This window comes from Oryzias melastigma, linkage group LG9 (genome assembly GCF_002922805.2).
Source record: "Oryzias melastigma strain HK-1 linkage group LG9, ASM292280v2, whole genome shotgun sequence".
NCBI lineage: Eukaryota > Metazoa > Chordata > Actinopteri > Beloniformes > Adrianichthyidae > Oryzias > Oryzias melastigma.
This window is the reverse complement of record NC_050520.1, coordinates 21,143,218-21,153,454: the sequence shown is the minus strand read 5'-3', so window position 1 is coordinate 21,153,454 and position 10,237 is coordinate 21,143,218.

The window sequence follows — 10,237 nt, the reverse complement described above, 5'->3', positions numbered from 1 at the left end:
CAATTAGCTGAAATGTGGCATTGTCATCCCATCACAGAGATTTTTTTCTCTTTTCCCTCAGATTGGAAATGGTTAAGTCTGGCGTTCTATTGTGAAGGAATCTTCAAAGTGGATGGAAACCACAGGGGGACATTGGTAGTTGTTAATTAATGCAACAGAATCTACACATGCTTCATTTTTCTGAATTTAAAGATAAAGAAAAGAAAGAAAAAAAGCTTTGAATCTGGAAACAGGCTTGTTGTGCTTTTACTTCACAATCACATGATCCAAGACAAAGAAAAACAGCTTTTTTTTGAAGTTTTGCTTTTATTAATTCCACCGTGGTTGCAAAGGAAATGACTATCCCCATGGTTTAAGTTTATTGGCCCTTTTATTTTTTTCATTACTTTTGCTCTTACAGATAATGTAGGTTTCCATTCAGTCAAATGACAAAACGAGTTTCGCTATAATAATCTGGCTTTATGATTAAGATTAAACTTGACAGAAAGGGAGATCCCATCCAAGACTGTGGTTACAGCTGTTAGGCAACGGAGAGAGCAGACAAAATTATGATAGAGATAAATTCTAAAAAAAAAAAAAAAAGCATCATACTAGAAATTAAAATTATTGTCCAAAATTTGAACTTTTAAGATTTGCTCTAAATTATGGACTTGGGAAAAAAAAATAAAACAAAATGATAGATAGACATAACCACTTTAAATGAAAATAATGGCTTTTTAGTTGACAACAAAAATTTTCTTAAGAAGTCATCAGCCAACATGTAAATGTGATTAAGGTACTGGAGGTCATAAATGGGGTGAGCTGTCTCTTACCCTAAAGACTAACAGGGTTGGAATCACTTCTCCCCTGGGTGACAAACACACACACACGCTTTGTGTTTCAGACACTTTGCCTGGGGCACCACAATCACTGCCAAATGCTGTGACTTTCTCTCAGACAATTCCTTTCACAAGTATCTCTGAAGGAGTGATGCCAGCGGTAGTATTTGAGGGAGACAAATGTACCGTGTGTGTGTGTGTGTGTGTCTGTGGGTGTATTTGAATGATGGAGATGTGCTGTTGGCAGTGTGAGAAAAGGACACATATGAGATCAGATAAAGTTGAGACTAATTCCCAGCCTGGCCTAAGGACACCAAGAAGGATAATGTGAGACATCTTTTCTCACACCAGTTAGGCTAAGCCTATGGGGACAGAGTGTTTATTTCCTGGCTGAAATACATGATTAAGGCACATAGTTTTTGTTGTTAAAAAAATTAGCCATGAAATAAGCTCGTTAAATAAATCAAGTATAGTTAAAGTAACTTTAAAATTGTTCTTTTTCTTCCTAAATCACACACTTTTCTGTTTGGATTGCTGTTGCAATGCTGTAATGTTAACTGCAGATTTATAGTAGATGAGACACCCAGTACTAGCTCTGGCAGCCCGGGCACTGTGCCCACCCCAGGGGAGGTTCATGATGGAGAGCAAACAGTGCAAAGTTATTACAGTGATTACACAGAATGAGGCAACACTTAAAGATGAACTTTTATATAAGCAGACAGGAACTTGATCAAAACTCATTGCTTTTCACAAGAAAATGCAACTATCTGAGCAGATGTGAACACTTATGGGCCTGTAGGTACTATATCTGTGACACACAAGCTTACTATTATAACAAACAACACTCACACAACGTGGTAGGAGTAAGAATTATTATTAAAATTTATAGGGGAAAAAAACTATAATTTATTTTTATTTCTGTTATGATCATCAATCTAGCAACTTTTACATATGTATCATACATATCATGATTCAGCTCTAAGCAAAGATGATCACAAAACCATCTTGCTACTTATCTTTTTCAGTTTTTGCTTCTCAAGATTAGCCAAAAGAGATACATTTTCCAGCTTCTCTTATATTGCATGGTCTAGCGGTTGGATACAACCTGGTAAGCTTTTGGAAGTATTCTGACAATTGGCATATATTATTTTACAGGACAAAACAAGGTGTTGACATCACCCATAGAAAATGCCTTACCTCCAGCCCTCGCAAAATGAGACCAAAGCATCACCGTGGCTTTCTGTTGATTTGCCGCCATTTTGCGACCCTAAGAGTGATTGGTCCAAATCGATTTGAGTCACGGTTTTAGAGGAACTACTATCACCAATCATGAGTGAGCTTGTTCGAAGTCCACACCCCTTCCACTGAAAGTGGCTCGGGAGAATCTGTCAATCAAATGTTTGAGGTAGGGTCACCGGGCACCACATGCTTTATACTGGGGCATCTGATTGGCCAGTTTATACTTAAATAACCTGCGCTAAAGAAAAAAAATATCTTTTAAATAATTAGGATTTGGAACACAAGAGGGGAGCGGCTACGATCTCCAGTGATTTCTACTGTTAATGATCCTGACCAGTTGCCTTAACAACTTTAACTGGCTTGTCTTGGTAAATTGCAGAAACTTCAAGCCTATCCCAGATATACCATTTAAGAGGAACAGTCCAGATTTTTTTTTTAAACTGCCATAATCTCTGTAGCTTTTTCTGTGATTGTCCTTAGTTTTCTTTCCTAACTAAAACACAACCACAGTTGAGGGTTAGACTTTATCAGAAACTATTGATAGCACTGCCCCTGTAATAGTTGCTGCAACTATCTTGTCTTTGTACTTTTGTCTTTTGCTAATAAATACTCAAACAATCCCTGCACATGGGATAGTTCCTCACTCCCAATCAAAAAAAAAACATCACCTTTTTTTGGGTTGAAAAGTATAATTGATTTTACTTCTCATTGTGGCAACTTTGTTGTTGGTTGCAAACTGTTTCTGAATAAAGTTCATGCTTAAGTAAGAGCACATCATCTGCATAAAAATAAAGCAAATGTTGAGATCAACACCCATAGTAATTTTACTCTGGTGGCTTCATAAAAATGTGCTATATGTACATACTGAAAATAATTAAAGGGAAAAGCCAGAGCTGACATTTCAAAAACACCCACTGAGAAAAAGTATGACTGACTACTGGCAATACAAACTAAGCAACGGCACTGTAAATGAATTTAGAGAACCTATGAAGTCCCATTCGCCCCACAGGATCTTCCAAAATATACAAATGCAAACAGAACATGGACAGTTTGTGCAAACTCCAATGACCCCTTAAGAACTGTAGAGAAGATGTGCTGGTTTGAGACTTACAGACATTCCTTTTTTTCTGTCACAAATTCCACTATTGTCTAAAATCTTTTTTTTACCTATTCTTGTATTTTTTTTTGCTTTTCCACACCAACATCAAATTACTTATTCAGGTTCTGTCAATGGGTGTGGAGCTCCTAATAATTCATACATTTTTTAGTATTTTTCCAAATTCACTTTTCAACCAGATAAATTCTACAAGCAAAATCAAGGTAGAAAACAGCCACATAAGTACATTTAACAGTTAAGGTAGCAATATTCCATAAAATAAAGTTACATATTGACAGTTTTGCTTATAATTTATTTTTTTTTATTTTAATGCCTCATTTATAAGGAATAAGCGTTTGTGGGACTATCGGTAGAGATGAGTGTGTGGGTTGAGAGAATGTTGGCAAATGTAAATGTGTGGCCAATAGGGAAGATATGTCAGTGATGCAAGAAAATTCTGTTATTTTCTATCCTTTTTTTTCGTATACTGCTGTATATGGAATACTGTGCATACTCTACTGGATCAAATTGAATCCAGTGAGACAGTAAAAACTCCCACCTACTAATAAACTCCATTGAACATGTGTACTGCAGATACTGCAACTCCAAAGCCACAAAATACCATGAAAATGTGCTTAGCTTCCAACAATACTGCCTGGACCCCCCCTTTGAGACTGTGGATGAAACCCAGCAGTCTTCAGCTGTGTTCTAAGCCACACAGCAAGATGACAACATAAAAAAAACTTCATGGTCAGCCTTATTAACAGTTCAACTGGATTTCTTTAAAATATTTGCATTCATGAGGACTCTGATGTCTTCCATATGGGCACTCCATCATTTTTTAGTAAAACCAACATCAGGTTTTTGCAGGTTGAGGGGGTTCCAGTTTCTCCAAAACCACAAGTAAATTTTTCTAAATGTCGTTGACTTGCCAAAGATTTCCTAACATTCGAAAGCACACACAAATAGTGTGTTTTTGATTACTGTTTGGTTTGCTTATCACACTTGAATGTGGTAACTCTCAAGTGAGAGAAATGTGGAGAACAAAATGTGTGCGATAATGTACGTGTGAGCGTAGAGATGTCAAATAAGAAGGGGCCATCATAGAGCCTGCAGCCAGTGGTTATGACTTCCTAACCTACTGTGCCACATAGACTCTGTCTGCATTACCACAATGGAAGGAGCAGTAAAAGACTGCAGTGGATGTGTGGTCTCCTGTCACAGCAAAGACCCAAACACCCTATGACAGATTAGAAATAACAAGTGAGATTGGACATTTTTATTCAAATAGTAAAGACTGAATGTTTTCATAGAGACGTGAAAGAACACAGACTTTCATTTCATTATTATGCAATGGACCCACATATACATTAAACGTGTCCCTGTGTCATAAAAATAAATAGGCTTCTCCAACGTTGATTGTGGTTACCTAGGTGATTATTCCCAACTCAGGCAGTGGTGATGATGCCAAAACATCTGTACAAAAGGTCAGCAACTAATTAATCCACAGACTGAGCTCTATTGTCATGCAGCACGTGGGTAAAGCGTTTGAAAGCACACAAACCGAACTTGTTGAATCTAACTGGTGTATGAGAAAGACATTTGAAATTATTTCTCAATGGATTTGAGGCTGTTTAGTACAATTCCAAAAGACAAAATCAATCAAATTAAAAAATATATTTTTTAATATTCTGATACAGTCTGATGTTAAAAATTCCCTAATCAAATTCAGCTTTTTAACATCAATCTACATTAATGTTAAGGGTTGATTGTAATCTTGGAAAGTATGGGCTGAGAAAAAACAAAGAGGCAAAACGCCGGTGTTGAAACCCGATGAAATTAAAAAAGGTGAATGAAGAAGAAACAAAAGTAAAGAAAGATTAATGAACTGAGATTGAATGCCGAAATGTTAGAGTGAATAAGGGGGAAAAACTGCCATAAAGATAAAAATGGAGACTATAACCTGGACAGGAACTCAATGAAGTAATTTATAATAAAGATTTGGAAGGAAATTTAATTGAGGAACCAGATGCAACTGAAACACACAAGGAAAGCTTTACCAGGGTATATTATGACCTTCAGGGAGGCAGAGCAAGATTTATCCTGTCAAGCATTATCTAACTAATTTTTTGTCCAAAGATCATTTATCTTTAAACGGACACATGGTTGGTTATTTTTTACAGTTCAATGAATTTTTAAAAATAAAGATAATATTACTTATAGGCATGTAACCAGTAGTAGCTAGAACAAGAATAAGGAACATAGGTCTCTATACAAGCTGGGGGGAAAAAAACCCTCAACTTTAAGATGCAAGTAAATACATTGTTTAGTGGCTTTGATTTCATACTAAAATAGTAAAATCAGCCACTAAAATAGATCCCAAACAGTGAGAAAATTAAGAAATGACAGGATCCACACAAAACTCAGTCAAAAGGACAACAGAAGCCCACACAACACCAAACATGATGGTTCTTTCTGAGTTCCACATTAAAGAAGAGAAAGTGAATGGGGTGGGGGTGACTGGGGGGTGATTATAATACAATTAATGCAATCTTCCAGATGCAGCCAGGTTTCTTTCAGACAAAATTATTCAATATGATAACTAGTAAGTATATAATTAACCTACATAAAGATTGAAAAGAAAAATCTGACAATGGTTTGACTTGATTTTACATTAAATTAAATGTAATTGTTCATTTTACATATACAATTCTTTTGAACTGATTTTTTTCATTTGTTCCTTGAGTTAGATAGATAGATAGATAGGCTTTATTCCGGACTCGTAGTCCAATAGGTGAAAACCTTTTGTATATTGAAATGTTTGCCAGATTAAAGGAGGGGTATGTGTGGAAAACTAGCCTAGCGTCATGTGCTTTCATGCAGGTTAGAAAATTGAGGTATTTATTGAAACGGACAATACTTCTAAAAATGAGAGCCTATATTTTAGGGATGTAACGAATAATCAACTTAATTGATTTATATTTATACAATCCAACCAGATTGATCTTTCTGAGACAAGTTGTAAATCGAATCGAACTTTGCAATTATAAAATCCTTTTAAAATACAAAAAAAAGAAAATAATTGATACTATTTGGACTGATGCACTATAGATTACTTTACTATAAGCTAAAAACAATCAAGTTCCATCAACACACATGATGGCAGCAAAAAAATGTTTGAGCCGTCATTCCAGTCCAATGTGCAGAAGCACGTTTGAATTTTGTGAAGACATGCGGTCTAGTATAATGTTCTAGGAATGTATCTGGTTGTATTAGTTTGATGTGGATAAACAACAGTGTGCTGAACTTTATAAAACTAAAATGTGAATGGATTTACCATTCCTTTTTTTTTTACTCGTTTGCTTGAACACATATTTAATTTACACTTGATTATCATGCAAGAAAAACAAGGAATCTGGAAAACTTCAACTGCACTGTTCAGTGCCAGGTATTTATTTATTTATTTTTTTAGGTAAAGATGTCTTGGATTGGTGAATCGGATTCTAACTTCGAATCGTCAACCAGAAATTATGATATGAATCGTTGTTAAAATTAATCGTTACACCCCAAGTATATTCCTTTACAGCTAAATAGCCAGCAAGCATGTTAGCAGGGCCCCGAAGAGAACTATGCAATCAAACGTTAAGTTTGCAGATTTACAATCTAAAGCATTCCCTCATGCATTGTTACATTTAGTCATTTAACAGATGCTTTTATCCAAACGATTAACTAATGAGGTACACAACAAGCGTACATACCAAACAATAAGCTGTCACAAAGGTGTGGTAGAAGACCCAACGGCAGGATTGACAACTGCGTAATAGGAACACATAAAACTAAAGAACAAGGCTGAAAGCAAAGTGCAGCAGACAATAAATATGTTCACACACGCCAATATTCTAGTATTTTCTAGGAAGTACCATGTATGCACATTTTTCCAATCACAATGGACGGCATAAAATGAAATGTATTACAAACCGTTATTATACAAAATAGCAGAATGCATAGATGTGATTGTAAATGATCCAGTGAGTAAGAAGTACTCACCATAGTAAGTAGTATACATATTTTATTTTGGTGTAAAACCTGCAAAACACTGGTTTTATTCAAAATATGATCAATTACAGATTTATAGGAAATGTATTACAAGATACAAATTGATGTTATATAAAATATTATTTAATGCTGAAAACAATTTTTTACTTTGATGTGAGCTTAGTCTGCAGCAACAATCTACAACTGTAAATATACATAAGGGATTAGAGAGAAGAAATTGAGTCTTTAATTGGCCAAATGTGATAAGTGACTGTTGTAGATATCTGTGGTCACTCACTATCTTGAGAACAAGAGAAAAACTCCAGCAGATAATTCAAAAGAGTTGCCTTCCAATATGTCATTAAACTTGTGTTAAATTTGGTGAAAGAACATATCACATTGTTGACAGATTTTAGTGCACAGGTTCAACCTAAAGAGGTTAAAAAAATCTTATCTTAAATCTTATTATGGTGGCAGGAGGAAACAGAACGGAGAAAGAAAAACTGAGGTGATAATCTCAGACACTTAATAAAGAACTGAAAATTAACATTTTTCCTTGTATTCTCATTTTTTTCTGATTTAGACACCGAAAAAGTAAGTAAAGTCTTTTTACGGCAGATCAGATTAAACTTTCAATTTGTGTAAAAATATGTTTTTCTAAGGCAAGTACATTTGAGAGGAGTGTCAGGATAAAAGCATCCATCTAAGTTCCTCTAATGACCAAAGGAACAGAGTTACTCAAATTTTATTAAGAAAATTCTATTAAGTAAAAAGCAGGTTAATACAGTCTCAAAAACATCATTGAAGTCAGTCACAAAAAACATATTATCCACATCAGAAAATAGTTCTCCTCTTTATACATCTGTCTTTGAGAACACAATGACACATTTGTTTCTATATTACATGTCAAACTCCTTATGGGTTGTCACTCTGACAGCTCACAGGCTGCGAGGCAAAAAATCATGGCCGCTGTGTCAGACACAGCATGGAGGTTAGAGCAAGGCAAGCTAAATGCCTGCATGTGCGTCTCTGTTTGTCAATCTGTGCACATTAGTGTGAGTGGCTATGCATGTGGGTGTGTGTGTGTGTCAGTCTGAAGGGATGGATGCATGCCAAGGGCGAGAGTAGCACCATGTCAGAGCGCTAGCAGACGATGTCTATTTGAGATACACTAATACAAACAGTCAGCTTGGCCATGAAACCATTTCCTCCCTGATTTCTCCACTCCTTTCTGTCCTTTTTCATCTCACCTATGTGGCATTGCATAGCAAGGCCAGAGTTTTGGATCAAGTCAAATATAAACTGAAGCATCAGTGATTGGCAGTTAAATTTAAGCAGTTTTGACCAAAAAAATAAAGTTGATTGCACAATGAATTGCCTGTATAGGAATGCATGACCAAAATGGTAATTGCACTTAAATCAACAAAGGCTGTGTCGCAGTTTTACTCAGAAAAATTAATCAAGAAAGTTTGTTTCACGGGTTTCTGAGATAGGGGTCTGTGTGTAGACTAGGAAATGTTTTTAATGTTGATTTTAGTTCTTATAAGCAAGTTTAGCTCCAAATAAGCTGTTTTAGAAACCTGTTGATGAATCTGTGTTTAAATCTGACCAAAAAAAATTAACCCCTCAATAGAAAAAACTGGCATGTCAAGTGCTTATGTGAAAATTACCTAAAAGGCAATTTAATTAAATAAAATGATTAAAGGGTTGGAATTTCTGTTTAATTGCCCATTAAAAGACTAAAAACTTGCAAGACTGTTCTCCAACAAAGAGCGATCTGTAGCCTAGAGTAAAGGGCATTCATACTGCATTTGAAACTTGTATGGAAATTGTGATGGGCTCATACAAAGATATGAATAGTAGGCCCATAATAGTTGTGGCTTTGCCTGAATGATCCCTTTTGAATGAACAGTTGGTTAGAGCATTGCCCTTAAATCGTTTTAGCTGTCTGCCAGTGTCAGACAAAAAGAGTACCACATACCTTTAAGTGTTTGGGTCAGTGTATAATGCATTTTGCAGCTGTAAGTGTCTAGGAGCAATTGGTAATGGGCAAAGGCAACTGGGGCCACCTGGAGAATCACACTAAACCTGCCAACCACCCATCAACTCCCCCAACACCCACGCTGAGTCTCACACAGACACATGAACACACAGTAGGATGTTCCTTGGAAGGAGAAAGAGCGAAAGCTGGCTCTCAGAGTAGATGTATAAATAGTCCTCACACTGAACAACATGTCCTTTTTTGATGTAATTATGGTGCAGGAAAAGTCTGGTTTAGTGAGGAGCGCTCTTTCACACCCCACTCTAAAGTTCTAACGAGAGATTTGGTGATACAAATGGTCACATGGCCCTGGATTCAGACAACTCGGTTGTTAGGCAAAGGCACAGGTGTTTAAGGCTAAACACGGAGACACTGTATAAGTAGAGAATTCTGAATTTCATGTCCTCATTCTGACACTGATGGAGCAATATATCTGGACTTGACAGGAGACAGATTTTGTGGCTACTTCATTTTATCCAAAGTAAAATTCAAAGAAATCACCTGAAAAGCTAAAGTATTTGCTTTATTTTCCACACTATGACAGGAAACTTAAAAGCATTATTACAAAAAAAATATATATTGCATCTTATAATCCATAGCGTCTTTAATGTGGATTAATTATGGTTGCGGTATTCCTTTCAGAATCGCTTCGACGCCATTATACACACTGTCAAAATCTTTGGTTGGGTGTTATTGTAAAAAAGCTTATGGGTAGTGTAGCAATGCTGGATTTAGTTTTTTTTTTTTAACGATTTACCAATGTCTTCACAGTACTGTTTAGTTTAGTGGCAACAGTCTGTTTTTTTTTTGTTTACATGTTATAAACAAGGTGTGGGGGACCTGGTTGCAGACAAGATGGTGCCCAAACTCATCATTAAAGTCATCACTTGCCTGAAGCGGAAATGTCACAACTATAGCCGGAAGGTGAAATCTGCGTATCTATTCTAGAAGATTCCTGAACCTAACTGTGCCAGCAAATCCGGCAAGACTTTACAGTGTAGCATGCAA